At 37.5% G+C, this 26320-nt stretch overlaps 1 protein-coding gene and 1 long non-coding RNA gene across 7 annotated transcripts in view; one reads left to right on the forward strand and one right to left on the reverse strand.

Moving 5' to 3' along the window:
• LOC122687614 lies at nucleotides 1-26077 on the reverse strand. The gene is made up of 4 exons (XR_006339187.1): nucleotides 25884-26077; nucleotides 23288-23294; nucleotides 13894-13899; nucleotides 1-10 (listed from the first exon to the last, which is right to left on the reverse strand). It is a non-coding gene; the product is annotated as an uncharacterized LOC122687614 (long non-coding RNA).
• The window catches only part of ROBO2 (roundabout guidance receptor 2), a 647901-nt gene that overhangs the window by 279949 nt on the left and 341632 nt on the right, over nucleotides 1-26320 (forward strand). The gene's annotated exons all lie outside the window — the stretch shown is intronic.

The raw sequence follows: 26320 nt of genomic DNA on the forward strand, positions 1-26320 counted from the left end.
GGCAAGAATACTGGAGTGGGATATCATTTCCTTTTCCAGGGAATCTTCCCAACCCAAGGATTGAACTCATATCTCCTGCCCATTTGTTTATTTTTGCTTTTATTTCAATTTTGCCTTGGGATTCTGACCTAAGAAAACATTGGTGTGATTTATGTTGGAGAAATGTTTTACTTATGTTCTCTTCTAGGAGTGTTTACGGTGTCTTGGCTTACGTTTAAGTTTCTAAGCTATTTCAAGCTTATTTTTGTGTATGGCGTGAGGGTGTGTTCTAACTTTCTTGATTTACATGCAGTTGTCCAGTGGGAAAGATGCTTCTTTTGTGTGTGTTTGCGTTATTTATTTGCTTTCTGAGTTTCTGATGTTTGAGCCTAGAGACAGTGAAAAAGCTTCTGTTGATTGCCCACAATGTGCTGAGTGCTTACAGAGAGATTCCTTTTTCCACACTGCCCCGAAGAAGCCCCTGGATAATGAAGTAAGGTTCATAATTTGGATCACCAGATTTAAAAAAGATATTTGTACTCAGTTTGTTTATCTGGCAACCCTGTTCCTAAGCACTTGGTTCTCAAACTAATCTCTGTACCAGTGATTTTAGCTTCCTTCCCAGATGTGTAGAGGCAACTGCCCTGACTGCAAAAGAAAAAGTGTCATCCTTCCCACCTCTAGAGACAACAGCCTAGCTGAAACTTGCCTCTGGACAATCCCAGGAAGAATCAAGCATTCATATCTGAAAGAACCACCTTGGTGCCTGCAGTTCTGTGGAAGGGCCTGTAGGGAGATGCCCATGATATTTAAAGCATTGTTACTTGCAAAACAGCATGAGTAAGGCTTAGATGTTAGTGTGAAAGTGACTTCCTTCATCCCTGAATATAAATTCTTCCTCTAGACAATTCATAGTAAATCAAAATGGAGAGAGTGATATCAGACCTTAGCTCTTTCTTCTATTAAAAGTGTTTAAAGACTTCAGGTTAATTTTCTATGTACTATCTAGTAAGGACTTCTAGAGATTCTTTATTCAGTCAGATGGCTTCTCCTATCATTCCAGTAACTGAGAGAAGAAAATTTCCCCTTATTCAAAATTTCAGTGGATCACATACCAAATTTTAAGCATACATAAACTCAAACCTAGAGCACATTTATGGAAAAATTAACTGTCTTTTTAGGAAGCTAAATATAAACATGTAATAAAATTGAGTCCATATTTATAACCTGAGAAAAGTTTTAGATTAAGTTATTTTCTCTACATCTCTTAAACAGAGAATTACAGGTGGCTGAAAATCTATGAGAAATTAAAATGAGAAAGATATTTTTGGAGATCCTTTCCAGGAGAAATGAATTTATTTTCTATGTTGTAAGCCACTAAAGCAGATGTGAAAGCAAGACAGTGGCTTCAATTCTGTTTGGAGTATAAAATCTCTGCAATTGAGGATATGTGGCTAGAAAAGATTTTTGTCTGTATCTACTTACCTTGTTTTTCAGTTCAAATCTGGTTCTTAAAAAAAAGGAAAAAAAATATTAATTTCCAGAGAGAGCAGCTCTTTCAGCAAAAAACTGAATTTCTTTCCATTTGAGATGTCTTAAAATTAAATGGAATTACAAAATCTTATCTTGTTTCACTTAAGACTCAAGGTCTCTTATCAAAACAATTAATTATTCAATATCCTGATAGATTAAAAAAAATAATTTAGGACAAACTTACATTCTATGACCATGATTTACCAATTCAGTATTTTACCATTTAAATATAAAATTCAGTGTGCATAGTAGTGATGAGCTTTAAATGAAAGAAAAAAAAACATAATGGATTAGGTCTGATATAGCCTTTTTTGTTTAGAGTAAAGAGGCTAATGTAATATAAGCACTCATGAGTAATCAGATGTCTTCTGATGAATGAATTGAAATGTCATAGCAGAAGTAATCCACCATACATTTTGTTATGAATTTCTGTGGGTAGATTTAAATTCATTTTCTGACTCATTTAATTTATTTAATCAAAACAGAATCTAAGATGCATGAAAAAAATCGATTTTGGTAATAAGAGATTCACCTCAATGTATGTATCCATTTCTAATCTTTTTCTTTTTCTCATCAGTTAACTGGAGTGTTATTTGTGCAACTGTTCTCTACAGTTCTGTTTCTGGTTTTTTCCAAAGGCCACACCATTATATACAAGCATTTCCAATGATATTGTAGGAGTGTTTGTACACTAGAAATACCCTAGTGTTTTCAATAGCTCTGATCAAATGTATCTTTGACATGATTTCTCAGATTTCATAGATGAGCCGTATTTTTGCACAATTGGATTGTTTAAAACACAGTCAATTAGGGATATATGTGGCTATTTAATTTGACTTCTGTTGTTTTCCTCTTATCATCATCTTTGGTAAGAATATAATTGCTGAAAATATTTTGAAGCCACTGAGTTGTGATTTTCATTTCCCTGATAATTAATGATGTTGAGCATCTTTTCATGTGTTTGTTGGTCATCTGCATTTCCTCTTTGGAAAAATGTCTGTTCAGTTCTTCTGCTCATTTTTCAGTCAGGGTTTTATTTTATGTTGAATTGTATGAGCTGTTTATGTATGTTGTATATTAACCTCTTATCAATCATACCACTTGCAAATATTTTCTCCCATTCAATAGGTTATCTTTTCATTTTGTCAGTGGCTTCCTTTGCAGTGCAAAAGCTTTTTAAGTTTTATTAGGTCCTATTTGTTTGTTTTTGCTTTTATTTCAATTGTTTTAGGAGAGGTACCCCCGAAAAATGCTGCTACGATTTATGTCAATGAGTGTTTTGCCTATGTTTTCTTATAGGAGCTTTATGATATCTGGTTTTATATTTAGGTTTTTCATCCCTTTTGTATTTATTTTTGTGTATGGTGTTAGAGAATGTTCTAGTTTAATCCTTTTACATATAGCTGTCCAGTTTTCCCAGAACCATTTACTGAAGAGACTTTCTTTTCTCCATTGTATATTCTCTCCTGCATTGTCATAGATTGACCACAAGTGTGTGGGGTCTTAGCCACGCTGGTGGTGCAGTGGTAAAGCGTCTGCCTGCCAACACAGGAGCCGTGGGAGATGCGGGTTTGATCCTTGGGCCAGAAAGATTCCTTGGAGGAGGAAGTGGCAATCCACTCCAGTATTCTTGCCTGGGACATCCCATGGACAGTGCTTACAGTCCACGGGGTCGCAGAGTCAGAGATGACCGAGTGATTAGGCACACAGACACGTGTGCCTTAACCACTTCTTACCTTCTAAAGATTCTTACTCTGTATTAGATAGTATAATATGGTTTAGTATACATACCTAAATCTTTCCACAATTAATTGTTCTCTGTTTCAAACAACTATCTCACTTTCTCATCCTCACCTCTCAAAATAAATGATTCAGAAAACTTGTATACCTTTTAGAATTCTTGCCTGCCTTTAGCAGTTACTCATGTATATCAAAGCCTGTTGAATTCCAGCTGCTTTTGTAGATGGATGGTATAGATGGACAGAAGTCAGATGATTTTGTTTTTACAGCCATAGGCTATTTTTAGTTTAATATTTTTGAATGCTTTATTAAGGAATAATTTAAATATTATATGATTTTCAGGTGTACAGACTAATGATTTGGGATTTGTACACATTGGGAAAGGATCACCATAATGAGAATGATTAACATCAGTCGTATCTAGTTTTTTAGCAGTGTTCAAACATGCAATACTGATATTATTAACTAATCACCTTGCAGCCTGTTACATCTCCATGATTATTTAATTGATAGCTGGAAGTTTGTACTTTTTGACCCCTTTCACCCATTTTGTACCCTCTCAATATCTACGCTATTTTTAAAACAATTTGTCAGTGGCTTCAGGTATGTCTTGATCTCTATTTTGTATCATGCATGTAAATGCTGACCTTCCTCTGTATTATCTAGAAGCCATCTACGAAAGCCGCTTTATGAATGCCCTTTAGAGAAGCAGGAAAACTCACATTCCTGTATCTAAGCTAGATCAGGAGAGAAAATGAACGAGTTCTTTTTGACTTACCTTTCAATTCACACATAAACTGTGCTGGAAGTAGTAAGAGAGTAAAATATAAACCCATGTCTCTTTTAAAATTTTTGAGTGTCTAGACAAGTTTGATAATTCATCATTTTTGTTCCTGGCCATAAAGCATAAGATAGATTCCTCTCACAAGCTAAAGAGTTTAATGACTGTACTTTCTTATGTTAAACCTTAAATGTTTTATGTGAAAAGCTCACAAAGTTTGTATTATTATTGTGTGAAAATGTCTACCTTGACCCTAAAGAGGAAACAGTCTTTATCTTGAGAATGAAATAGGAAACTGCACTTCAGAATTCACTGTGTCAGTTACTCATGGAAATGACTGCACACTTTTAAATTCAGAAATCTTAATTATCACCAAATCTATAAATCTACGACCTTTATTCTTCTTGCCTGATGGCTTTTAGAGTCATGCTTAATTTCACAGCTGACAGTACAAAGCTTATCTTCATTTCTTAAAATGTCTAATTGGAGCTTAGCAGCTGTTTTCAATAAAAAGAAATGCCTCTACATGAATATGGTATAGGCTGCTCCTCCCTTCATCAAGGAAGAGATTTAAAGAATGAGATAATGTATGTCTACCTTCATTACTTCAGGCACCACATTTTATTATGGTACAATGGTTTAGAAATTCGTAGTAACAAACAGTTCAAATTTTTCAATGGTTTTTTTAAAAAAAAAATCAATCCTTCCTCTGGGCTATATGCCTATTGTAGGTTGGCTGGGGCCTTGCTCTGGTATAGGCATTAAGTTTCCTTCATCAGCAAGGGTGAAGGAATATTGAACTCTGGTGATAGGGGCAGAGGAAAAGGAGAGTTCCAAAGGCTGTTGCAATAGCATAAATACTTGAGCCTATAGTAACGTATGGGGGCTTCCCTCATTTGCAGATAGTAAAGAATCTGTCTGCAATACAGGAGATGCGTGTTCCATCCCTGGGTTGGGAAGATCCCCTGGAGAAGGGACTGGCTACCCATTCCAGCATTCTTGCCTGGAGAATTACATGGACAAAGGAGTCTGATGGCCTACAGTCCATGGAGTCCCAAAAAGTCAGACACGACTGAGCAACTTTCATTGTTTCATAGTAACACGTACTGTATTCTCTCACAGTTCATAGGCTGCAAGAAGTTACATGGCCACAGAAACCCACAAAGAAGTCAGAGGGTAATCTAGTCATGTGTCAGGAAGGAGAGTCCAACCAGACACATAACTAGATTGCCTTCCCAGGTGGCACTAGTGGTCAAGAATCCGCCTGCCAATGCAGCAGACACAAGGGATGAGGGTTCAGTCCCTGGGTCAGGAAGATCCCCTGGAGGAAGGCATGGCAATCCACTCCAGTATCCATACCTGGGGAACCCAATGGACAGAGAAGACTGGCAGGCTACAGTCCATAGAGCTGCAAAGAGTTGGACATGACTGAAGCCATTTAGCACACACACATGCACCATAATGATTACACAGATATTAACTACAAATCTCCAATCTCAGTATAGACCTATTGCTACCAACCTCATTTAGTCTAGATGCTTGTTTGACTCCATATTTGATGTCTTGACCTTTTAAAACCTACATCTTGCAATGGCCTCTTTTTCTTTCAACAGAGATCTTTTCCATGTATTACTTACATGATTTTTTTATCTTAGGTCAGAACAAACACTGATGAATATGTCATTAGTAACTTAACTCAGTGATTATGACATTGATTCAACAAGATTAATTTTTGCACATGATTCTGCTATCAATGAGTTAAAGGCTATTTCTCATCATTCCCTGAGACTTAGAGTTTCCTGTGTTGTGTGTGTCATTTTTTAAGTGTTAGAGTAGAATGTGTATCATTGAGTTCTAACATCATAGGACTGATAGGGAATTGTTCAAATGTATCACATATTGCTTATATTTGAACAAGATTTTACAGAAAGCATCATATATCAGGTGGCTCATGGTGGGAAGGAAGACAGAAATTATATGAGTTTATTTTCTTCAGTTCATTGGAGAGCAAGGCTATCATATAACCTGCTGTAGGAAATGTACCTGTGGTTTGTTTTATTAAAAATAAGCTAATCTTTTGGTCTTTGGGGCTAAATTTCAGTGGCACATTCACTCTTTTACAACAATTTCAAATAAAATTTCAAATTTTATAAGTATCTACTAAGTCGTCATTATTTCATGGATATTTTGAATTAATAATAATAATTAGGAGAATGTGGTACAGAGAGAAGAGTACTGAACCACGTTCCTGTTATTTATGAAGTTTACTTAATGTCTCCAAAACCTCAATTTCCTCTTCTGTAAAATGGAGAGAAAAAAAAAAATTAACCTTTCACAAACTAATAATACGAACTTGGAACTATACCAGGGTTATTTGCAGAACACTCTTAGCATAACTACACAAATAGAAGTTTCATAAGTGTGATGGTACATAAGTGTGATGGTATACAATTTTAAGTGGAAATTAAATTTTATATTTAGGCCACATTGATTTTATCTGATGTAGCTGCTCTCACATATTAGAATTACAAGGTCTGAGAGTGAATGGCATTCTGTGACGAATTCTAACAAGTCTAGGCTTTATTTAATCAAATTTGACAGTGTTGGACCAAACTGAATGATTGTGAAGTCGACTTGTTCTTTTTTCCTTATCTCTGAGTTTCTTAATCTAATAAAATCATAAAAGTTACGAGCTAGAAGTTACTTTCTTTTTTTTTTTTAATTAATTATTTTTTCAGTGGGTTTTGTCATACATTGACATGAATCAGCAATAGATTTACACGTACTCCCCGTCCCGATCCCCCCTCCCACCTCCCTCTCCACCCGACTCCTCTGGGTCTTCCCAGTGCACCAGGCCCGAGCACTTGTCCATGCATCCAACCTGGGCTGGTGACCTGTTTCACCATAGATAACATACATGCTGTTCTTTCGCAACATCCCACCCTCACCATAGAAGTTACTTTCAATTTGCGTTCTTCAGTCCCTTTACTTACATTTAAGACAATAGGCTGTTATCAGTTAGGGATTTTATTCAACTCGTAGTAAAAGACTTCTACAAGTTAATGTCATATATAAGTTATCAATTTATGCACCCAAAGTGTTTGTAGATTGTTTGACCTCCCTCTCATAATTGCATCTATGTTTTGCAAGAAGGTCTGCACACCCTCTTATTTATGAAATAATGAGAAGGACAAAAGGCTGGCGGGTAAGTGGCTAGTGAGTCTGTCTGCTTTTAAGAAGAGCAGAGCCAGTGTGTTTTGCTTACAACTCTCTGCCCTGCATTTTATCACAAGGCCTAACATTGAAACAAGGCTGAGCAGTGCAGTTTTATCACTGATCACATTATATCTCCCCCCCAACACTAAGGTTCTATTAACATACACACACCAAAAAAGAGAATAAAGATATTACATCAGAAACTGGTGGTCTCTGCCACAAAGGCCTGTTTTCCTGTTATACATAATAATATTAGAGCGTTTATCTTACTTATATTTGCTAGTATGATTGGGCTGGAATCTTAGCAAACTGGAGTGATAATTAACAAGAGACAGTGTAAATTAAAATTACAGATTCTGAAAGTGAAACTGACTTAGAGTCAAACACGGCCCCACCATTTGCACAAATTTTACCTAATGTCTTTAAACCTTAGTTTTCTTAAGATACATTGGCACCTCCTTCATAAGTTCAAGTTCAAAGTTAGATAAGACCTGTAAAGTACAGTACCTAAAGACAGTGCCTAAGATAGAATATTCACTCTGTATGTAGTTGGTACTGCACCAACCACCCAGTGTTCTTTTATGCATTTTATGATTGAGAAATTAAAGATGTTTTACATTTTATTGAAATCAATGTCAAGGTAATAGTGTTTATCAAATTATTGTGCTTTAGATCATCAAATAATTTGCTTTAGTGTCCTTAAAGTTCTTCTGTAAGATGACAGTGGTTATTATTCATCTTCTATCAATCTCTGTGTTTTTCCATTTATATCTGTGGATTCATCTTCTAGAGATATGCCCGTCATGATTTTGATTAGCCTGTGCTCTTCATCTAATACTGTATTACCTGGAAAGTAATTATATTTCTGTTTTTCATTTTAATCTGGTCTTATCACATTGGCAGTATGGGCTTTGGTCAAGTCTATCATGAGCTAATTTCTCATGTGCCATGTGTTCTGAGGTCTTCCCTTCCAATCTAAAAAAAGAAAAAGCAACCAATGTAGCCGCAGAAATCTGATACATTTTATACATACATCAGTCTAAAAATGGATAGAGAAATGAGTATTCCCTCTGTTCCGTATTTTAAACTTCTCCTATCCTTGGAAATATAGATTTTTTTTTTCTTTTAATTGCCATGGCTTTGGTCATTGATCAGGTCTCATGCAGAAGTTTCCTTAATTAAATAAGAAGAAGGAATTGTCTTTGGACCTGCCTAGAATTTCTGCAACGGAGAAGGCAATGGCACCCCACTCCACTACTCTTGCCTGGAAAATCCCATGGACGGAGGAGCCTGGTGGGCTGCAGTCCATGGGGTCGCTAAGAGTCGGACATGACTGAGTGACTTCACTTTCACTTTTCACTTTCATGCACTGGAGAAGGAAATGGCAACCCACTCCAGTGTTCTTGCCTGGAGAATCCCAGGGACAGTGGAACCTGGTGGGCTGCCGTCTATGGGGTCACACAGAGTCGGACACGACTGAAGTGACTTAGCAGCAGCAGCAGCAGCAGCAGCAGAATTGCTGCAAACTAATAACCTAATTGCTCATGCCTACTCGCAGAGCAAGCTTTGACTCTGTCAGTAGTCTAGGCCTTTGTTTGTTCATCGAAATTTACCCATTTGAGGTTTGTCCATCGACTGGGAAGTTTATGCCACACCTGACTGTTATGAGTAAAACAGCTTTAATTGAAACCTCTAAAGAGTAAAGGAAAACAGTAAAAAAAAAAAAAAAAAAAAAAAGACACTCTTATCTTTTTCACTATCAATAATGCCTGGGCCTGCCAGTGGTTCTGAATGACAATGCTGAACATGCCTTTTCTATCATGTAAAATTTTAGTATAAAATTATTCAAATTATACTCTATGTCATAATGCCTGTGTTCTCTAGTTATATACGAGATGGATTTAAATGAAAGTTAAGTGGCTTTCATTCACCCATTCATATTTTAAGAAGCACTTAGGGAATCTGTTGGCTTATCCTCCCTGTCCTGTTGCTATTCAGCCTGCCCCCAAGTGGTGGAGAGACTAAGAACCTCCAAAGGGGACTGTGGTTAGCCCTTGACTTACTGCTGCAGTTATGTACCTGATTGATTTTTGTTGGTATGTAACAGCTGAACAATTTGAAATTTATTGTATGTAATACGAATTCACCTGTTCAAATCATAGCAGTATAATAATTCTTGAAAGTGTGACTGTGCATTTTAATTCAATGCACTAAGTAAATAAATGTCAAAACACACAGCCACCCTTCATGGAACACATAAGGGGTTTATTTTATACTCATTCTCTTCTTCCCTACCTGTTAAAAAGAAAAAAAAAAAAAACCAAAAACACTCCCTGCTTTGGGCCTATATTAGAAGACATTTTTCCTCTGGATTTCTAGCAGTTGCTAGCCGCTATTATTGAGTTTTAATATTCAGTGTGACTCAGAACTGGAGTAAGAAATGGCAGCCCACTCTAGTATTCTTGCCTGGAAAATTCCATGGAAAGAGGAGCCTGGCGGGCTACAGCCCATGGGGTCGCAGAGTCGGACATGACTGAGTGAGCGCGCACATGATTCAGAACTCTTACTTTTTTTTTCAAGTTCTTGGGAGCGCTCTCCTGTTTCATTTTTTAAAATGGCCTTTGGGGAATGACAGTGATTGTGACAGATGGTAAAGGAATAAGATTGTACTTTGGGGCTCTCTCTGTGGTTCCCTCTTGATCTCTTTCCACTTTCTCACAGCAAATTATAGATTTCCTTTTGCCTCTAGAGGGACACATCGCAGTTAGCAGTTGTGGTTCTTTGTTTCTAGCTCTTAGGAAAAAGAGCTTTTGTTTGATTAAACATTGTCATTAAACATACTGTTGATGAAAGATTCTGATTAGTACCTTGACCACCTACCTGACTAAATGAGGGAAGGGGCTTGTTAAATGAGGGAAAAAAACAAGAAACAAACCAAGTTCTTTGGTGAGTTTGACGGTAGCTTCCCTCTAGTGGCCAAAAATGGTACTTCACTCACAGGCTACCATCCAAACATTTTTTTGATCATTGTTTTTCATTGTTTCTTTTTAAAACATTACGTGATATATATATATATATATATATATATATATATATATATAGTTAGTTATTATAGGTATCAGTGAATGTGTCTTGCAACTAAAGTCAGATCTTTAAAAATCTGATCTTTAAAATCTTTAAAACATCAGAAATCTTTTCAATTATTTGATTCACAATTGTAAGTGTGAGAGAGTTGACAAAGATCCTTTATTATCCACCCATGCAAGCACAAGACACTTCCAAATGAAAGGATTATAATTGACTTAAAAAGATAGTAAAATGGGTCTGCATGTTTTAAAACTTATGTGTCTGGAGGAATTTAAAAAGTGTAAGTATGAAGTTGGGTGGAGACTATATTCACTATGTTTTTCTATGAATTTGAAATACATACTGAGAAATATTTTAGAGATATGGTAGCATCATAGTTAAAATTTACATATTAGGATATAAATGGCGATAGAGGTCAGTTGAGCATTGTGATTATAATTTGAGTTTATTTGTGTTTATTTATCTCCTTGGAAAATATTTAAGCAATACCAAGAATGTGCTACATTCCAGACGATGTGAGAGAAATGCAAAGATAAATAAGACATGTGAAAGGCTAGTGAACAGATGAGTAAGCTGTGAAACAGTGCTGGTAGAAATATACATTGAGAACCAGGGGAGCACACCCAAGTGCAGAGGGCTGGGGAACAGAGTTAAGCATAGAAGAGTGAGTGAAATGATCAAGAGGCTGGGCACAGTGGAGGGGTACCTGTGCAGAAAGCGCGGTAGAGAGTGTGGTTCTGAGCAACCAGCAGAGAAGGGGCTTCAAGTAAGGAAAGTTTATCTAGGCAGACCTTTAGGGGCCGTATCACTTAATAATTTTCCTCAAGTACCTTAAGGACTTCTCAGGTGGTGCTAGTGGTAAAGAACCTGCCTGCCAATGCAGGAGACATAAGAGATGCGGGTTTAATTCCTGGGTCAGGAAGATCCCCTGGAGGATGGCATGGCAACCCAGTCCAGCATTCTTGCCTGGAGAATCCTATGGACAGAGGAGCCTGGTGGACTGCAGTCCATGGGGTCACAGTCAGACAGGACTGAAGCAACTTAGCATGCACTCACAGAGTACCTTAAGCAGGCACTGTGTTTTACACCATGATAAATTATCAAATGAGAGAAGGTGAGGTTTTGACTCACTTTATACACATGAATATTATGAGTTGATCTTACAAAAAATATAGATTCAAATGACACCCGATAGTCCAGAATTTTGTGATGAAATGATGTTTTTGTGTCTCAATCTGATTTTTTTTTTAACACAAAAGAAAGTGTTCCCTGGAAGGAATTATTGAATGATTTGAGAGACACATAATGAGGAAATGTTCAAATTTGGAAGTGTTACTGAGAAAATTTGCCTCAACAGACGTCACAGTGATGGGAGAGTTAAGCATTCTCCGAAGTTTCAGTTTTATTCTGAAGTAAATCGGAAGTTATCAGTTCTAGTTAGAAGTGTTATTTGCCTAACATAATACTTAAGAAAGTTTGGTGACAAAGTTTCACAATGATTTGAAGGAACATAAAACTCTGAAGATGAGATCAGAAGCAAATTTAGCAACTTGATGACCCAGAGCGAGGCAGCCATAAGTAAAGAAATGGAGAAGTCATGAGACAGATAAGCACTTATCTAGACAATATACTTAATTGGTTAGGTTGCCTATATTTTATGCATTTTCTGTAACTATTTTCAAGCTTGAGTATTATAAAGTCTCTGAGTTGCTTAAAATACTGGTATTATGGCAGGAATAAAACTATAACGTATATGTTATGTATAATGTTTTTTGTTGTTTAGTCACTCAGTCATGTCAGACTCTTTGTGACCCCCATGGAATTTTCCAGGCAAGACTACTGCGGGTTGCTATTTCCTCCTCTCCGGGACCTTCTTGACCCAGAGATCAAACCTGCATCTCAGTGTCTCCTGCATTGCAGGCAGGTTCTTTACTGCTGAACCACCAGGGAAGCCCATATAATTTAATATATACTCATACAGTGTAAGTAGCATATATGAAGCACATATCTTTCATATAAATATTATATGTATAATTACAGAGATAAAGACACAAACAATTCCATGCAACAAATAAAGTTTTATTGCTCTGTCCATACACACATTCTCTTTGCTTGAAACCAGCCATGCTCCCCCACCTTTATTTACCGAAAGATCTCCGGCTGCCCCAGACCATGGCCTTCATGCCCCAAGTGCATCAAGCCTTCCTTGGTAGTGCCCTCACGCTCTTGACTTTTCTTATCTGCTCTCCTGAGCTGAGACTTAATTGTTTCTTACAACTGTTATCTCACGCCCCAGACATCAAGTATATGAGATCAAGTGTGTGATGTGTGTGCTACTCCATACTAATCAACTCAGTTCAGTTACTCAGTCGTGTCTGACTCTTTGCAACCCCATGAACCACAGCACGCCAGGCCTCCCTGTCCATCACCAGCTCTCAGAGCTTACTCAAACTCATGTCCATTGAGTTGGTGATACCATCCAACTATCTCATCCTCTGTCGTCCCCTTCTCCTCCTGCCTTCAATCTTTTCCAACATCAGGGTCTTTTCAAATGAATCCGCTCTTTGCATCAGGTGACCAAAATATTGGAGTTTCAGCTTCAGCATCAGTCCTTCCAGTGAACACCCAGGACTGATCTCCTTTAGGATGGACTGGTTGGATCTCCTTGAAGTCCAAGGGACTCTCAAGAGTCTTCTCCAACACCACAGTTACAAAAGCACCAGTTCTTCGGAGCTCAGCTTTCTTTATATTCCAGCTCTCACATCCATACATGACCACTGGAAAAACCATAGCTTTGACTAGATGGACCTTTGTTGACAAAGTAATGTCCCTGCTTTTTAAAAATGCTGTCTAGGTTGGTCATAATTTTCTTTATCTTCTGAACCACCAGGGAAGACTCATGTTTCTCCCCAAATTAACTGAAATAAATAGCTTTTCTGCAGAAAACAGGCCATTTGACTGAGGAAAATAAGTTGTCAAATAACTTTGGCATCACCTAAGGACACCAAGTGCAGACCTTAGGATTCTACTTATATGTAGAACTGAACCTGTGCCTGATAAGTATTTGCAGTACTGATAACAAAGTTCATAAACAGTTGTTCCACGGTGTCCTTTAGTCTGTTTTTATAGGATGAAACTCCTGAAGATGGTTACAAAGCTCACTGTTTTATCACACATATACACTCACACACAAACACACACACACACATTTTCATGCTTTGAAAGGCTCATGTGTTAGACAAAGGATGTTGTGACTAGGCTTGGAAATAATTTGGCATTTTTAAGATTTGCCAAACAGCTTGAGATATTTTAAAGTATTTTTGTTCGATCAAATCCCAAACATGTTTTTCCAAGTGCTTTTTTTTTTAGGTCAATTTTTATAACCATGTGTAATTTCAAGGAAATTTAACCCATATGTTTGTTTCTGTTACCATATATTCAAATTGATTTATAGCACAGATGTAAGTATTTCCTTTGACACTGGTGTATGAAGAGGGTGAGAGAGACTTGCAATTTGAGGCACAGGAAGGTCCTCAGTGAGACGTTAGATTAATGACCACAGACTATAACCCAGTTCTAACCCCAACACACTCTTCATGATGAAAGTCACAGGGGACTGGCTCTAAGTGTCAGCAAAGGATGAGATCCAGGTATGTTGATGAATGTACATTCCTAGCATGGACTCCAAAGATGGAACTCTGATTGGTGCTTGTAAAGCACTCTGGGATTGAAACCCTTAAATGTTACTAAAGGCCTTTACCAACTGTAATGAAAAAGTGGATCAATGAGCACTGATATTTACTGGCAAAACAGGACTGAGAACAGCTAGCACATTGTATTATTTTTCTGTGGCATAATGCCTAGAAATGAGCTTGTTGATGGGAAAGCTGAAACACAATGAAAATGCCACCATACTTTACAGGAATAGCAAAAAAATGAATTTTTAAGCTGGCGTATGTATTACCTGGAAGCTATTCTTAAAATTATATGGAAATAGAAAATCTCTAACAAGACCCTTGGATTCAACCAACGTGCCATCTTAGAAGTAAGTGATGCCTGCCGTGGCAAAGATGCTGTGGGTGAGAATGGATAATAGCAGGCTATCAGAATCAGTGCCAAAGGAAATTAAAATCCAGTTATGAAGGAGGGGGTAGACATAAGTGGTTCTAAAAATTAATGCATTTACAAAGTTAATTAAAAAAAAATGGTTCATAAGCATTGCTTGCAAATGCAAACCAAAAGTCAGTCATTACGTGTATAATGATGTCTGGCTTGATGCAAATTCTTGTGATATTCACAGACAGAAAATGTGACCTTTCATCCTAAATGTGGTGCCTACAAACGGAGAGAAAATAAACGTGTCTGCTGGAGGAGGAGTTCCAGTGATCCAAGGAGTCGAACAACTTCTTGAACGTTGAGAGCCTCCTTAACTGTTCTGCTTCGGGGTTTTTGGCGATATAGCAGCATCTTTATGAACGTTACCTTACAGAATGCTAGTTATACCAGGGCAGATGTAGCTGGGGACTTCCACAAGTCCGCCACACTTTGACTGGCCTGACATTTCCTTAGCAGTAACAAGCGGCCACCTGTCTGGTCTGGTGCCGTGGAGGCCCCCGGGCTTGATTTAAGAGTGCTGACATTGATGGCTTATTATTTCCTATCTTAGAGCTGTCAGGAGGCAACTGATGTCAGCATAAAATTATTTGATAGCTCTACATCTTGGGCAACATGTGAACCTATTGATGTCTATAAAATAGCCATCAGCGTCTTTGAACTGGGGGTGTGGATCATTGAGAATAAAAACTCACCTGATATGTAATACTTGGTTTTAAATTTGGTCCACATAAATATGAAGTGTAACAATCTATTGGGCACATACTGGTTACACACATTGAGTTACCTGCTCATGTAATCCTCACAACAGTCTTACAAGGTAAATAGTATTATTTTGACCTCATTTGACAGGAGAGATTATACTGCTAGAAGGCCGAAGTTTGGGGATTCAAATTACAGACAATCTAATTTCAGAGCCCATGCTTTCAAAACCTTGAATTTTACTGCTTCTACTATGGAATTGAATATTTTGGATTGATGAAATTATTTCACTGAACCGCAATTGTTTTTTATTCTTTAGTTTTAATGCAAGAAAATAATTGTTTCTTTCATCTAAAAAATATCAGTTGATAGTTACGAAAAGCAAGCATTTTTATCATCTTTGTAGTTTTTCTGCAGCAAACATGTGTCTCATGGAATAATTCTAATCATAAATGGAGTTAGTTAAGGACCAGTTTTCTCATCATACTATGTAGATTACTATTAGTCTACGTAGTATAGCTGAAGCTGAAGCTCCAATACTTTGGCTGCCTGATGCGAAGAGCCGACTCATTAGAAAAGGCCCCGATGCTGGGAAGGATTGAAGGCAGGAAGAGAAGGGGACGACAGAGGATGAGATGGTTGGATGGCATCACCGACTCAATGGACATTAGTGTGAGCAAGCTCAGGGTGATGGTGATGGGCAGGGAAGCCTGGCGTGCTGCAGTCCATGGGGTTGCAGAGAGTTGGACATGATTGAGTGACTGAACAACAACAAATATAGACAAATACATTCTTTGAAAACATTAAAAACTTGTAGTATGTAAATATGTGGGATTTTTTTGGTGAACATAAAATCTCAGCAATGAGAAAAATAAACAATTCTAACTTAAAAATTGTAGCTCAACTCTACCGTTCTGTTTGTCATTTCATTTATTTTTTAGCCAGAGTAATCTTCTTCAGGTGTAGCCGTTTTTCTAAAGAATGTATTTTCCTGCTGCTGAAAATCACCTCTAATCTCTCAAGCATTTTCATGTATAATATTTCATGTATGCATTGATCTAGTTTTGTGCTGTTTTAAAATATAACCCTTTTATTTTTCCTAAGTAACCTGAACAGTGGCTGTTGACAAAATAATTTCTAGAGTGTATGTGTATGTAAGTGTGTGTGCGTATTTCTTTTTTTCAACCAAATCACAGAGATCTAAGGTAATTCTGATTCTCTAATTCTAGCTCAGTATCCAGCAACTGAAAGCATTTAGTTGTGATTAAAACAGATTGAAGGAGATAATCCCTTTGAGAAAGCAGCTTCAGATGGCTTAACAGAGCTTCTTCAGGGATAAGAACTAACACAACACCAGCTAATTCCTTCAAAGTCTCCCTTGTGGTGCTGGAGACATACACCTCATTTGCTGTTTTTCCTCCTAATCGAGTTCTATTCAAATCCTTCCTCAACGTGAATTCTGCCTTAAGGGCGGTTTTATTCATTCTGTTTTCCTAGAACCAAGAATTAGCCCCTGTTGCTTCAACTGAAACCATGGATACACTTTGTGTCAGAAAGGAACAGAGTGCAGGCAGGTCTTAATTCACAGTTGAATCATATTCTGAAAGACCAAGGGTTAAGTCATAGACAGTTCGGAACTTGGGATGCCATCCGCAGTAGAAACATTGTTCCATAAGATTGTCCCCTGGTCAAGCCTCCGAAGCCTATTTAACCCATATTGTAGTGTACTGTAACCATCTAGTCTCTATATAATAATAATTCTAGGAGAATAGTTCTAATTCATGTTATAGCAGAGAGGGAAACACCTTCTGTGCTTGAGAATGCCTTCAGATACGTTTTATTCACTGTGTGCACACCGTCCTCCATTCCTTGGATCAGAGAGGTGAGCAAACTTGTACCTCCTGAGACAGGAGAAAGAGAGAGAAGTGGGTTGGGGATAATTTACAGGTTAAGGTTTTCTTTGTTTCCTTCCCCTTTCCATCACTGCATCTCTATTTTGCAGGTTAAGACTATACCTTTGAGAACAGGACCCCTGCCTGTAGAAGAGAGTAATAAGGCCCATGAGGGGATTCCAAGTTTCAAAGGCTAGGAATATACTCCTGGGTCTCAGAGCAATATTTCTGAAACTGTGCTGAGTGGCCACCTTTATAAGCTGCGTTCAAAAGTGAAACATTGGCAATGTTCCTGCTGTACCTACCTCGTTCTGCTCCTCCTTACTTCCTCCAGACACACCCACCATTCCTATACCTCCCCTCACCAGCACAAATTGCCAGGCGCCTTTTCCTCTCTGGTGCACCCATAATGCCTTGATGGTGGGGCACATACTATAAGGACACATTGAGTGAGCAATAAACCACATCTGCATGCCACCACTGAGTTTAATAATAAAATTTAGGCCATACTTTGAAGGGCACTAGTGTTTTAAAGGCAGGAGATCCTGCTTCAATCCCTGGGTTGGGAAGATCCCCTGGAGAAGGGAATGGCAACCCACTCCAGTATCCTTCCCTGGGAAATCCCATGGATTTCCTGGCAGGCTATAGTCCATGAGGTTGCAAAGAATCAGACAGGACTGAGCAACTAACACATACACACACACACACACACACACACACACAGTGTTTGTTTGAAGACATGGACTGTGTGTGTGTTTACAAGCTGCAAAACAATGTACCCACCCCTATTCTGTGGCCCACTATACTATCAAGCCAGAATTCATTAATTGACAGCATGTAAGCAAATCTAAAGTTGCAATCTCACTGTTCTTACATGAATCACCTGCTAGCATTTCATTTCCCTGTATACCCTTTGCTATGCTATTATGCAGCAATTGATCTGCTGTTTAATTTACAGTAAAGATGATGAGCTGGCATTAATAATAATGGCATATGTTAAAAATGGAACAGGGCACTTTAATGGAATAAAAGAGATAGATATATATATGGTTGAAAACCTTTTGACACTGCCTTGCCCCTGCTAATGTTTCACAACACTTTACATTTTGAAAAAAAAAGTGGTATTAAAATAGCATGTAAAGTGTCATTCCCACATGCTGTTCTTGGTCTTTGGCATGCCTGTTTTCTCCACATTCTCCCAAAATGACAAGAATACATCCCATCTGATACATTCTGTGAAAAATTTAAGAGCATATTTGAAAACACAAAATACTGTTTTCATAAACTGCTGAAATCTGTGATAGTTTGGCAGTAATTTCAGGAACAATGCCTGAACTCAACTGTTTAGGTTTTCTTTCTCTTGCATTTTTTTTGTCAGAGGCACAGAATGTCCTTGTCCTGTATTGCTTTCTGTTGTGTTGATCTGAGTCTCCCTACAACATAAGTTAGTGCCTCAACAGAGTTTGACAGTTGGATTTTCCCCATTCATTAGTGATCCAGTGTTGATATCGATGTAGTCTTTTAGGACAAAAATAAGTGATCTGAAACTAATTTAGCATTGGGTAATTAGAAACATAGTTTTTGAGAAAAGAAGGAATGATGGAATAGGGAATATTAGGTATAAGACTTTCTAGAAGGAGACATATGAATAAAATTCTCTTGAGGTTGAACAGGTAGAACATGGGAAACTTTTGTTTCTATTTTTGTTCTCCTTCTAGTCCTTGGAGGTTTAATATTCTCTCCTCTCTTGTATGGCAAAACATAACAAATTCAACTCTGGTTCTCATGTTCAGACTAATGAAAGAACACTGTAACTCTTGTTTATAGAGGATCCCTTTTTATTAAGAGAAATCTCATATCATTTATGAAACATAAATATCCTACCTGTCTGCTCTGCTCTTTTGTCAATAAATAGAATCAGTTCCTAATGAAAGAATTCTATACGGTGATAGTGAAATCATTGAGTTCCTTGGCCATTTTATTCAGGATTCTCAACCTTAATTCTCATTTTCTACTTTCATATCTCTTTCATTGGGCTTACACTTACACAATGCTTAAGAAATGTGCATTCATCTAATTTTTGCAGCCCATCTAAGGAGTCAAACACTTGATACACACTAATTGTGTTAACCAGATTATAACTTGTTTTCACCTTTAGTGTCATATATATTGCATTGACCCAAAAGTTCATGTAAGTTTCTGTTAAATGTTAGGGAAAAACTGAAATGACATTTTCGGATAACCCAATTATTTAAACCATTGGCCCCCTAGTTCACCCAAAGCCCAAGTGTAAGGCATATTACTAGGTACTACATTTTTGGCGATTTGATGCCTCTATTGTGTCAGAGAATGACCATGAATGGGCATGATTTGTGTCTAATAAACACTCATTATGTCATTAAGGGCAACATTTAGATTTGAGTAGAAGTCAGTTATGAGTGAGCTCAGGGTCTGTGTTGAGGAAGACTGTCTAGATAAATGAATAGAGATGGACTTTTATGGAGTGTGTTTAGGGGATTCTTAGAAGGTCAGTTTCAAGTGTAGGGCTCAGGCCTAAAAGTAGAAAATGAAAAATTTGGTGGGAGTTCTTACAGAACTTTGAAAGGCAACCAAAGATTTGTGGGCCTTAAGCTGATGATGTGTTAACTTCACTTGTTTTTCCGTGGAGTTATGTTTACTGAACACAACATTGACCCTCCTCAGTAATATTCTTTATTTGGTAAGAAGTTGTGTGTTTGTTTTCAAAAAAGATGCAAAGTATTAGAAATTCTCAATTCCAACACGAAATAAGTTGCCAAGTGAAATTCTTTCTCAATATTCAGTTGACTTGCTTCATCCATTTTTTTGAAGCAGAGGTAAATCATATGGTATTCTATATGAAATAAACTTTGTCGTTCAATGTGACAAAGGTAGCTCTGTCTTCTGTCACTTGAGGGTGTGCTGTGGAATCTGACGAGAACAAAACCCCCAGGGCACCAGGAAGACATATTTTCCAATCTAGGTTTCAAATTGTGCAGTAGATGTTTGGGGTATGTCAGAGAAATATTAAGCCCATTCATATGGTAATTATCTGGAATGGCTCTTTGCTTCTATGTACCCTGCACTGAATGCTCCATAAACAAGCTTCAATATATAAACTTTTGCATTTAGTGGAAGTGCTGGAATCTGTGTCTGAATTCATAAATGCCATCTTAGGAAGCAGACAATTTCTGTTTACAGCCCAGTGCCTGAGGGAGACTGTTTAATGAGGAGATGTGAAGCCTTTTGCAGTTTATTGTTGATGACATTTTGAGGACACTTGCAGTTGGGTAGATTGGAAAACAGTAAAGCTGGGTATTTTCTCAGATGTGGTTTATGTGCCCCAGAGTGTTGTATTGACTTTGATCAGTAATCACATTTCTACTAGTTAAAAAAAAAAAAAAATCTTTTAGCAACTAAATTTTTAATATTTAAGGCAAAGAAAAAAACATATATTGCAAATCTGATACCTGGATTTTCTGAGATTCAAAGAATCTCAGTTTTATTCCTCATGCAGTTGAACTAAAGGTTATTCCCACTGTCTTTACAAGCTTGAAATGGCTACTTTTCTGGTTAGATATAGAATTTGTATAATGGTTGGATATTCTTTGTTCTCTGTATTTATAATGAAAAACTTTGAAATAGATTGAGACATTCCTGCAATAGAAATTAAATTGACATTGCTGTTTAGATAACTATCCCAGTGTTGAATAAATCTCTTTATTTTGTACTCATTGACATTATGTATATTCCCATCTATTGCCTGAAACTTTTAAGATGAAAAAGCAGTCAGGTGATATCTTTGTTCTTGCTTTTGTTTCTATTTGAAATGTTTGTGACCAATTTGAATTTGTTAAAATTATAGGACTATGACACAGAGATTTGGTGGCAGGTAAGCCAGTGAGTCTGTCCAAGTGGAACCATGGTGCTGTGACTTCTTGATCTAGTCTGGTCTTCAGCTTTGTGTGATCTTTTTCCAGAGATGGTGTTCTAGAGTACATCATTAAAAGATCTGTAATTGAACTCTTCAGGAATGAATCTTGATCCCATCAATTTCTTACTGGGTATCCTTGACCTAGTTATGTATTTCATGAGGCCTAACTCCAAAGTGAGCAGTACCTATTTGTACTTGAATTTTCATATGGTAAAAAAAAAAAAACAAGACCATGGTTTAATCAAGCAAATCTATGTATGGCACAAAACGAATAATCAGCAGTGAGTACAATTATGTATGGGGAAGATTGTTGTTGAATACTAGATCAAAGCAGTCAAAACAGAGGGTGAAAGAGAGTCTTCAGACAGCTTCCACCTGAACTGTGATTAACTTCCTTGCTTTGATCAGGGAATGTTTCTGATGGTTTGCTCTTCCCCATTTTTGTTGGGGTTCACTGAAATCTACTGAATTCTTACTCAAGACTCCGCTTTTCTGCCAATTCTGTACAGATTCCTCTCCTTCCCCCCCCCCCCAAAGAATTATTTCACAGGATACAATGCATGTGATTTCAGTTCTGTTAGCTTAAGCCAGTTTATTATAATGGATTCCATTGAGGCTTGGTTAGATTCCAGCCTCAGCCATTTTATTAACCACAAAGAGGCTATAGCTTTAGATTTGTTGATTCAACCATGCATTCTTAAGATGATGTCCCAGACACCTTCATTAAAGCTGGCTGTTCCTAACTTTCATCAGCTACTTCTTACACTATTTGCAATTTTACTGTTAGAAGTGAAGCTTTATGCTTCTGTGCAATTGGCAAGTAAAGAATCCTAGATTTTAATTTTATTAGTTGATTATTATAAACAGAATTAAATATGGAAGCTTATTAAGTGAAAAAGCCTACATGAATGAAAATCTGTTCTTACATTTCTGTTACAGACTGGTGATTTGAATGTCAGTGCAACTGTTGACAAAGGGAAGTGCATTTGTTGTTATGATAAATTGTGACAAACCATTGCCCACATGAGTTGTGAAAGGAACCTGGCAGTGAATTTTATCTCATGTGTTCAGGATCCACCATTACATATGCCTAAATTTTTATAAATCTGAGTCACCTAGGTTGTTAAAACCATCTGCAATCAAATATGTTATTCAAAACAATGACCAATTTGCATAACTATTGCCTTGCTTCAATAATGAAAATTGTCACACTGTGTTTTTTTGGAGCAAATTATCCATAGTTTGGGATGAGGTCAATCCTAAAGGAAATCAACCCTGAATATTCATTGGAAGCACTGATAGTGAGGCTGAAGCTCCAATACTTTGGCCACCTGATGTGAAGAGCTGACTCACTGGAAAAGACCCTGATGCTGGGAAAAACTGAAGGTAAAAGAAGAGGTAGGCAGAGGGTGAGATGGTTAGATAGCATTACCGACTCAATGGGCATGAATTTGAGCAAACTCAGGGAGATAGTGAAGAATAGGGAAGCCTGGCATGCTGCAGTCCATGGGGTCACAAGGAGTCAGACCTGACTTAGCAACTGAATAACACAACATCAAGACACTTTTTAGAAGTATACTTTAGAGAGGTTTTTTGTTTTTTGTTTTCCCCCAAAATATGTACAGAAAGAGTATTAATCCAGCCTAGGAAAGAGGAACCAGCAAGCCTCTGATTGGAATGTCTGTCCCAAACACTCTCCTGAAAGATTCATTCAGATGTAGTAAGCTTTTTTTTTTTTTGAAGATGGAATCTAACATCCACTGTCCAGTCCACACGTATACTTTCGGGTGAATGGTCTTGATAAAGATTAGAGGTACTTTCCTCTAATGCATTGATGAATTCAGCTGGCTCAGAAGCATGGAAGTTTTGACTGGTAGGTGGAAAGTGATCATTTCAGAGATTTTAAATTGTGCTCAAAATTCTACAGGCAGTTAAAGAGAAAAATAAGAGCACTGGGAGTAAGGGGTGAAAGAAGTATGATTAAAAATCTTGGGAGGACAGAGGCAGAGCAGAAAGTAAGACCAGGCCAAAGAAACACTTTGCTGTGTAATTCTGCCTTGGGCACTCTTGACCCATACAAAGCTGAACATCATCTCCAGTGACATCTTTGGTGGATCTGTCCCAGATTGCCTGCGCTTAGCTTCGGGCACTAATTTTGTTTACTCATACAATCCAACCCATTAAACGTCTATTGTAGTTTTTCGGGCCTGTTGAGAGAGTTTTTTTTTTTCTTTTTTGACCCTGGCTCAGGATAAGATGAAGCGTTCACTGCTTCATTCATTCATACATCACAGATCTGCTTCTCTCACACCTTCTCTTCCTCATTCCCTTAGATACATAGGTCCTTCTAAAGCTCTGGGATATTTCTTTTGATATAATAGGCTTTGTGGCAGAAGAGGCAATAGCTCTTTGGTAGTGCTCAGAGGAGTGACAGATACTTTTAAGCCTGGAGGGAAAAAAAATTGACACAAGCTATTTTTCAGGAATTTTTTTTTTTTTTGATGCTGTATGCCCTAGCGAGACACAAACTGGCAGCAAAGGTGGAAATTATTAAGCCCTATAACTCAAGTTTATTTGCGGTCCTGAAAACTCTACACAGCCCATAAGAGAATTCCCTGCAGTACAGTAAAAGCAAGACACGTATCTATTTTGTAAGGTTATCTCTTTCACTACATTTGACATTTTCAAGTCTATGGCAGTAGGTGAGAAAGATGGACCTGCACAAAGATACTATCACACAAACAGAAGGGAGTTAACATTTGCAGAGACAATGCAGTCTTTTCTTCAAGTTTATTTAAGTACACATGTGATTGATATTAACATACTTTATACCTTTGAATGTAGCAGTTAGCTGAGCATACTTTACACTTGGAGAAATCTTAAATTTTGAAGGCAAAAAATATTATCCTTTCATTTCTGTCTCTGTGTTTGTCATCTCTACATCTATGTCTGTGCTTTTTAACGTAATTACAGACCAAAAATGATGCTATTTAGTATTATGCTAGGTTATAAAGATTTTCTACCTCTATTTATTCACCTACGTTACCTTCCTTGCTACACACCCCAAGCCCACTGAGGAGAACTCTGCCTTCTAACTGGGTCTACGTATGAACATTAGCGATCATACTTGAAGGAAGAAGCGAAGAAAATAATCCACAGTCATTTCTTAAACGTTAAGGCAACCTTAGCTTCAAAGTGTTGATATTACAGTGATTGAGGGACACCAAGGACACACAGAACAACATTGTAAGGACTGACTAATATGCAATTAACGAGCCCCGTGCTTTCATGAGAAAAACTACCTCATAAACTAAAAATGTGAAACTTGTCATAGTTGAGCTCTGTGCAAGGAACTGTGGAATCATAAAAGAGAAGCTCCATTAATAGCCTATTGAAATAAAGAGGGAACAGAAAGTGCGGAGGTTCCAGTGACTTCTTGGGAAAGACAAGAATGACCTTATAGTCATGGCATTTGAGGTGGGTTAATGAATGAGCAGGAATATGCCTGGTGAAGAAAAAGAAAAGGAGAGACTTTTGCACAAATAGAGAGTTTGAAGAGTTCCAGTAGATTCTGTAGGTGAACAGAGAGAGCCAGTCTGTCAGAACATAGTGTGAAGAGTGTGGCTTTAAGGGAACTGAGATTAAATGGTTCAATGGAGACCAGAGGGCAAAGGACTTCTGTGGTTAAAGTTGTTTTTTTTTTTTTTTTTAATTTTGGGAGCAACAGGAAATCAAGAGGAATTTTTTCTCTGTATCTTTCACATTCTCTTCCAAATTTCCCTTTGTCCGTCCTTCTTTTTTCTTCCTTTCTTCCCCTTCTCCTCTTCTTTCTTTTCCTCATTTTTCTCCCTTGCATTCTTATTTTAAGAATAACTCTACAGTTAGCAGTGTGGTAGATGGACTAGGAGTTGGGGAGACTGTTGATATGTGAAATAATTAGAAAATTAAGCAGTGGCCCACTAGGAAATGAATGAAGGTCTTCCAGAAAAAAGTAGCCGATATAAAAAGTGGGGCCTTTTCTGTACCAACTTGGAGAGCAAAGGTACAGAAAGACCTCATTTTCCCTCTCTTAAGTCTCATGTATCACACCATTGCCTGGTGCCGCATAGGCAGTCTGCAAACATTTATTGCCAGTGAAATGTACTAGTGAATAAAAGCATACTTTCTATTTTGAGTTACAAATTGAGCTGGTGATACCTTTTAGCAAGGTCAAAAACAAGGATGTGGAAAATATTTGTGAGGGGAAAAGACAGAGGTAGGTTCCATCTTTGCTTTGCTGAGTTTACCATGTCTAGGACATGGTAAATACTTGAAAATAATAATAAATTGATTACTCATTATATATATACATTGTTCAATATATACTCAATATATATATATATATACTTTGTTCAATAAATACTTAAATATAAATTCTATAAAAAGAGAAAGGAGGAGAGATGATCCCCAAGAGATGATATTTTCATCATAAGTTTGTATGGGACAAATAAAGTGTTGATTTTATGTCTGGAAGAAATTGTTTACTTTCTGAATGAACATCCACAGTTTCCAGCCATTAGAATGGCAGCAGGTATTTCTGAAGAGGTACTGTCACAGAAATCAATTGAAGAGTTTTAAAATGGCTCTTTTTTTTCCCCTTTCAAATGTGAACAATTTACCTTTTCCATTCACAGAGCAGGCACGATTATCAGAAAGTATATTGCTTTTTTCTTAGAAGACAAAACTTTTCTCTAAAAATTATGACATATCTTTTTCAATTTGAGCCCCCTAAGATGTTAAGCTGGGAATGAGACAGCCAGTTATGTTTATTCAGTTCAGTTCAGTTCAAAAAGAAAATTAGGGAATTGCTTTTACTAGCCTAACATTTTTAATACCCTAACTATTCGACTATTCTAAAAAGATCTTAATGACCCAGGTAACCACAGTGGTGCGATCACTGACCTAGAGGCAGACATTGTGGAATGCAAAGTCAAGTGGGCCTTAAGAAGCATCACTATGAACAAAGCTAGTGGAGGTGATGGAATTCCAGTTGAGCTGTTTCAAATCTTAAAAGATGATGCTGTGAAAGTGCCACACTCAATATACCAGCAAATTTGGAAAACTCAGCAGTGGCCACAGGACTGGAAAAGATCAGTTTTCATTTCAATCCTAAAGAAAGGCAATGCCAAAGAATGCTCAAACTACCTCACAATTGTGCTCATCTCACACGCCAGTAAAGTAATGCTCAAAATTCTCCAAGCAAGTCTTCAGCAGTACGTGAACTGAGAACTTCCAGATGTTCAGTCTGAATTTGGAAAAGGCACAGGAACCAGAGATCAAATTGCC

This window comes from Cervus elaphus, chromosome 31, assembly GCF_910594005.1.
Source record: "Cervus elaphus chromosome 31, mCerEla1.1, whole genome shotgun sequence".
Lineage (NCBI taxonomy): Eukaryota > Metazoa > Chordata > Mammalia > Artiodactyla > Cervidae > Cervus > Cervus elaphus.